We start from the raw sequence: 6,425 nt of genomic DNA on the forward strand, positions 1-6,425 counted from the left end.
ATGGGACAGGTGGAATTGTTGATGTAAAGCTCTTGCTTGTTCTAACAGGTTAGACTGGACTGTCATGATCAGGGCATCTGAGGTGACATTCCCCTGAGCTAGGATTCTGGGAAGGGAGGTATGTGAGTGGATATGTGAGATGTACCATGGGTGACTTCTATTTTCTAGGCATTCCTGTAGCTTGACTATAGTGAGGTGGAGTGGGGTAGAGGAGTTTTTAACATGAGAAAAGGCGATGACTTTAATGACCTGAACAGGATGGGCACTATCAGAAAAGAGATTTAGGGGTTCGTCCTGGCACTCTGCTAAAGCTTTAAGTATAGCAAGAAGTTCTCCCAACTGGACAGAGCTAGGATTAGGGATGATGTGGGTGATGTCCTTTTTTCCAGGATGATGTATCAGGACCCCAAAGTTCCTCTTATTAGCATCTGAAAAGGCAATGGTCACTTGGGGAATTGGGGAAGAAGAAGGAGTGCTGTGGGGCTTAACTTCAAGTGGCAATGTGAGAAGGGCCTGAATTCTTTTGGCTTGGGGCAGGTGATTGTCAATGGTGCCAGAGAAGCCTGACATCATAGTCTGAAAACTAATGGAATTGGCCCAGAGGGCCTGTAGGTTATGGAGGGGAAAGGGAGAACAATAGCATCGGGTTCTCTTTTGAAGATTTTTCGAGCTTGAGTGCGCAGTTTGACTGCCAAGTTAAAGGCCAGATCAAACTTGGAGGAAACCTGCTGGAGCTCCAAGTATGAGAGATGGACCCAGATAAGTGGCCCAGTCTGCCAAAGGGCACCAAGGAAGCCAGAAGAAAGAAGTCAATAGCACTAAAACCTGTAGGGATTGTAAGGGCTCACACCTGTCGAGGGTTGTTGATGAGAGTAACTCAATGATCTTTTGCAATATGGCAATGGCTGGGGGAGTTAAATTAATCTTTGCTGAAGGGGAGGTGGGGCCCTCCAAAAGACAAAACAGCACCCTCAGTTTCTCTGAGGGAATGGGCAAGAATGGTTTAAGCCAATTTATGGTGCCACAGAGGTGTTGAAAATCAGCTAGTGTATAGACCAGCTTTGAATTAAAGGCAGGGACCATAGGGCATACTCTGGCCAAAATGGTATGCCCCCAAAAGGCATAAGGAGGCACCTCCTGTGACTTATCTAAGGTGATAGACAAGCCAAGCGAGAGTAAGTCTCTGGTTACCTTGCGGAGAAATTGTAGGTTAGGGTGGGACAACGGAATGTCATCCATATAGTGAATAAACTGTACACTATGAGGGATGGTTTAAGTGGGTCGTGAGACAAAAAGCTGACAAATAGTAGGACTGTTTTTATTCCGCCGGGAAGGACTTTCCATTGATATCTGAGGGCCAGCTTGTCGAAGTTCAGTTCCCAAACCGTAAAGGCAAAGTGATCACGATCTTGGGGGGCCAGCAGGATTGAGAGAAGCAATCTTTAATATCAAGTGTTATGATGTAATAAGAAGGAGGAATAGCACCAGGGTGGGGCAAGTTGGCTTGTGTCGAGCCCATTTTTTCCATTTGGTCATTAGTGGCATGTAAGTCCTGAAGCAATCTAAAATGGCCATTTTTCTTTTTTTATAACGAATATTGGAGTATTATATTTACTAGTGGATGGTTTCAAATGTCCAAGGTCTAGCTGCTCCTGGACCAAATTTTTGAGGATGGACAATTTAGGTTCATAATAGGCCACTGCTCCACCCAGATCGCATCTGTCAAGAGCTAGGTAAGTGCGATCGGTGTCGGAGACTCCTTAGGGGATGTCCCAGGGAGGGCAGTGGCCCTTAGAATTGGGGGTGCTGGTCAGGGCTCTGATTTCTCCCAGAGAGGCCAAGTTTATCATGAGCTATGACATCATCATAAAAGGCCTGATCATCTGTGGTAAGGACCAAAGCCATGTCCTCCAGGACATCTCTACCCCACAAGTTGCAGGGGGTGTCAGCCATTATGGGAGTGAATGTGCCCTTACTCCCATCTAACTCCTTCCAGTGCACTGGGCAGATGACCAGCTTTGTGTCCTGGCTGCCCCCTCACTCCCTTAATGGGTAGACCAGGCCGATATTTCCAATGGGGGAACTGAAGAGACTTGCTCTTGGTGATGATGGTAGCATCAGCTCCCATGTCCACTAGGCCCTTCATAATAATCCCATCCAGAAATAAGGTCATTGGGGGGAGTGATTAAGAATCAGAAGGGTCCATAAAATCTGTCTCGTTCCCTCTCTTACTTGTGGGGGTGAAGGGCACCCCAGGTGGAGTTTAAAGGAGCCAAGTCCAATTGGGGCCGTGACCTACAAACTTTTGCCCAATGAAATCTCTTTTTGCATTTGGGGCAGCAGGTCTTGGGATGAGCTCCATTGTTCGGGAAGTCCCTGTGGAAGTGTTCTGTCCTCCTGCAGTTCCAGCAGCCATCTTTTGAATTGGAGGGGGTGAGCCTTCCTTGTAATAAGAGCACCTCTAAGGAGGTGGTCAGGGCCTTGATGGACCCTGTCCTGGGGTCTAGGTCTTTGGTGGCGAGTACCCACTTATGAATACCATCATTGCAGACAGGCATGATAGCATTGTGGGTAGGGGTATATAGGCCCTCCCATGCCACTTGTTTGATAAGCATATCGCAGGTGGGTCCAGACTCCACCCTCTGTTCCTCTGCCTTGGTTAAACGGGTGAGGAAGTCCATGAAGGACTCCCCTGGCTGCTGAATCAAATTGTGGAAGAATGCCTGTGGGTCACGGGGGGAGCAACATTTAAGGGCCTTGAAGGCCAGGTCACTAACTTGTTGGTAGTAAGCATGAAGGCCAATAGTGGACTGGGAAATGGGGTCAATATATTGTCCGAGTCCTGTGAGCATATCCAGAGTAATATTAAGGCCATATTGAATGTTGAGACATGCCTGATTTCAGCTTGATCGTCATAAGCTGAATGCCAGCTCAGGAAGACTGAGGGCTCCAATACCACCTTTAATAAGTTATACCAATTGTAATAGGTCTGTAACTGCATGGTCCATTGGCGGAGAACTTGCTTAAAATAGGGGGAATCTGGACCTGACTTGTTGGCAGTATTGTGGATGAATGCAAGGTTTATGAGAGTGGTGGGCACCCGTGGCTGTTGTATAGAGTTTGGGCCGACATTAACTGGAAAGGTGGACAATGGCCAGCAAGGGGCAGCAAGGGGTGGGTGGGCCATGGGGGGGTATAATGAGCAGGAGGTGCCTTGGAGCAGGTGGAAGGTAGTTCCTTCCAGTTGGTGTTGTCTCCAATTTTTGTGACTCTAAAAGCGGGGTCTGAGGTAGAGGCAAGGGGGCCCCTTCCTCATCTGGATCGATCTCAGGGCTGGTTCCCACATCAAGGTCAGTGGGGGTTGAAGTAATGGCAAGGTCTACACTACACTGGTCTGACCCTGACAATGCTTATTGTGGGCTGAAATGACTTCTTCAGGGGAGGAGGACTTAAGGCTGGCAATGATGGCTGAAAGGATCGGGACAAGCAAGGCAGGGGGAACGACTCCCAATCCTACTTTGCTTTTTCGGGCCAGGAAAAGGACACACATCCAGAGGTCAGGATCCCAGATATTTTCAGGAGAGACCCAAGGGGCCAAATTAGTGGCTTCATCCCAGAAATTTTCAATATCTTTTGGTTTCACTTTCAGTCCCCGAGTTCTAAGGAGCGATTTAAGTGCTGCCATTTGTGGCTCCTTACACTGTGGTGGTACATTGCCATTTGTGGGAAGGTCTCATGAAGGGAAACTCACCACAAAAGTAAAAGGCAAGGGTGACTACCAAGAGGGCACAAATGAAGCAAACAAGGACCAGTGAGACACTCGGATGTAAACCACCCCGACATGAAGAGGTGTATCGGATCCAAACATGTTGTACTTAGTGAGGGACTTCTGAGGGCCGTGATACCCTCAGCCGTATGCTCACATGGTGTCTCCGGGCCAGGCCATAGGATGACCTGAAGCCTGGGCTCTGAGTTTGGGGTGGATCAGCCCTTATGTGAATTCACTGGGACGAGCCAAAGAAAAAAGCTGTCAAGGTGGGCTTCGGGACCACACAGCAGAATGTGCCTTCCTGATATAACAACAAATATGACAAACAGGGTAGAGGGGACAGAGTAGGGGCCACTCGCTCACCCTTGAGTAGCTGAAGGGACATACAAAATTTGGGGCCTACTCACCAAATGAACAGAAGTTGGGGGCATCGCCAACACTGGGGGACCGAGAACCCTGTTCGGGAGCCAGGTGTTGCAGGTTTCCTCGCGGGTCCAGCCTACAAGGGACTACGGGGAACAAAGGTTCTGGCCGAGGTGGGGGTGAGCGGCACAGAGCCAACACATGGAAACTGGGAGTCAGGTGGAAGCAGGTACTAGGCGAGGTGCTGCAGATTCATTTATTGCTGGGAAGGGCAGGCCTTATATATCTCTCCCCCTGCCCCCAGTGTCCCATAAGATGGTGTGTTGCTCCTTGATAGATCCCCTCATCCAGGCAGCTCATGTCATCAGTCTCTAGGTCTGGAACAGATTATAGGTTGGCTGTTTTGCTGAAGCATGGGCTGTGCTATCAAGATGGAAGCTGTGCTCCCTAGTGCGGCCTGCGTTTAAGTCTGGCACTTCACCTCCTACACCCTTCCCTTAAACTAACCCATTTTTTATCCATAGCTCCTTTATTAAGGCCTGTTTCCTACTGTTCTTCTCTTTCAGTTCCTTTCTTTCCTTTACCACGCTGTTTCCTTTCCACTATCCTGGTTCCTGTAGTTATGTCTGATTACATACTCATTTGTCAGAGTCTGGTTCTAGGATCCACATATGAGGGAGAACTTATGTCGATGTTTTTTCTGAGTCTCTGTTACTTCACTTAGTGTAGCAGTTTATAGTTCCATCCATTTACCTGCAAATTTCATGATTTCATCTTTCTTTACTGCTGAGTAAAACTCCATTGTATAAATGAACCACATTTTCATTATCCACTCATCAATTGAGGAACACTTAGGTTGCTTCCATCTCTTAGCTATTGTGAAAAGATTAGTAACAAACATGGATGTACAAGTGTCTCTGCAATAGGATGAGTTCTATGGGTATAAGCCAAGAAGTGGTATAACTGGGTCAAATGGTACATTCATTTATAGTTTTTTAAGAGTTCTCCACACTGCTTTCCATAGGTGTTGAACCAGTTTGCAGCTCCACTAGCAGTGGATGAGTGTTCCCCTTTCCCCACATCGTCTCCAACATTTGGTATCATTTGTTCTCTTGTTCCTAGCCAGTCTGACTGGGGTAAGATGAAATCTTAAAGTGGTTTTGATTTGCATTTCCCTAATTATTAGTGATGTTGAACATCTTTTAAGATGTTTCCTAGCCATCTTTAATTCTTCTTTTGAGAACTCTCTGTTCAACTCCTTAGCACATTTTTTAGTTGGGTTGCTTCTTGTCTTGGTTCTCTGTTTTTTGAGTTTGTTATATATTCTGTTTATTAAACCTCTATCCGATGTGTCGCTGGTGAAGTTTTTCTCCCATTCTGTTGGTTTTCTGTTTGCTTCCTTGGTTGCCTCCATTGATGTACAGAAGCTTTTTAGTTTAATGAGGTCCCATTTGTTAATTCTTGCCCTTATTTCCTGAGCAGTTGATGCCCGGTTTAGAAAATACTTTCCTACATGTATATCTTGTAGGTTTTCCCCAATGTTTTCTTCTAAGAGTTTCAGATTTTCAGGCTTTACATTGAGGTCTTTGAGCCATTTGGAATTGACTTTTGTGCAGGGTGAAAGATAGGGGTTTAGTTTCGTTCTTCTACAGGTGGAGATCCAGTTTTGCCAGCATCATTTGCTGAACATGCTCTCTTTCCTACAGTGAATATTCCTGGCCCCTTTGTCAAATACAAGGTGGCTGAAATTGCATTTACTCATATTTGGGTCTTCAATTTTGTTCCATTGATCTATGGGTCTATTTTGTGCCAGTACCATGTTGTTTTTATGACTATAGCTCTGTAATAAAGTTTATAATCTTGTATAGTAATCCCCCCTAGCATTTTTCTTACTGCTCAAGGTTGTTTTGGCTATCTGAGGTCTTTTGTGCTTCCATATGAATCTTAAGATAGTTTTTTCCCATTCTGTGAAAAATGTCATGGGGATTTTGATTGGCATTGCATTGAATCTATATATGGCTCTTGGTAGGATGGTCATTTTCACAATATTAATTCTTCCAATCCATGAGCATGGGAGGCCCTTCCATCTTCTGATGTCTTCCTCAATTTCTTTCTTTAAAGATTTAAAATTTTCATTGTAGAGCACTTTAATGTCTTTGGTCAGGTTTATTCCAAGATATTTTACTTTTTTTGCAACTATTGTGAATGGAGTGTTTCCGTGTGCTTTTTCTCTGTTTGCTTGTTATTGATATAAAGAAAGGCTACAGACTTTTGTAGGTTAATTTTGTAACCT

The sequence above is a fragment of the Nannospalax galili genome, unplaced genomic scaffold (genome assembly GCF_000622305.1).
Source record: "Nannospalax galili isolate Female #2095 unplaced genomic scaffold, S.galili_v1.0 scaffold1299, whole genome shotgun sequence".
Lineage (NCBI taxonomy): Eukaryota > Metazoa > Chordata > Mammalia > Rodentia > Spalacidae > Nannospalax > Nannospalax galili.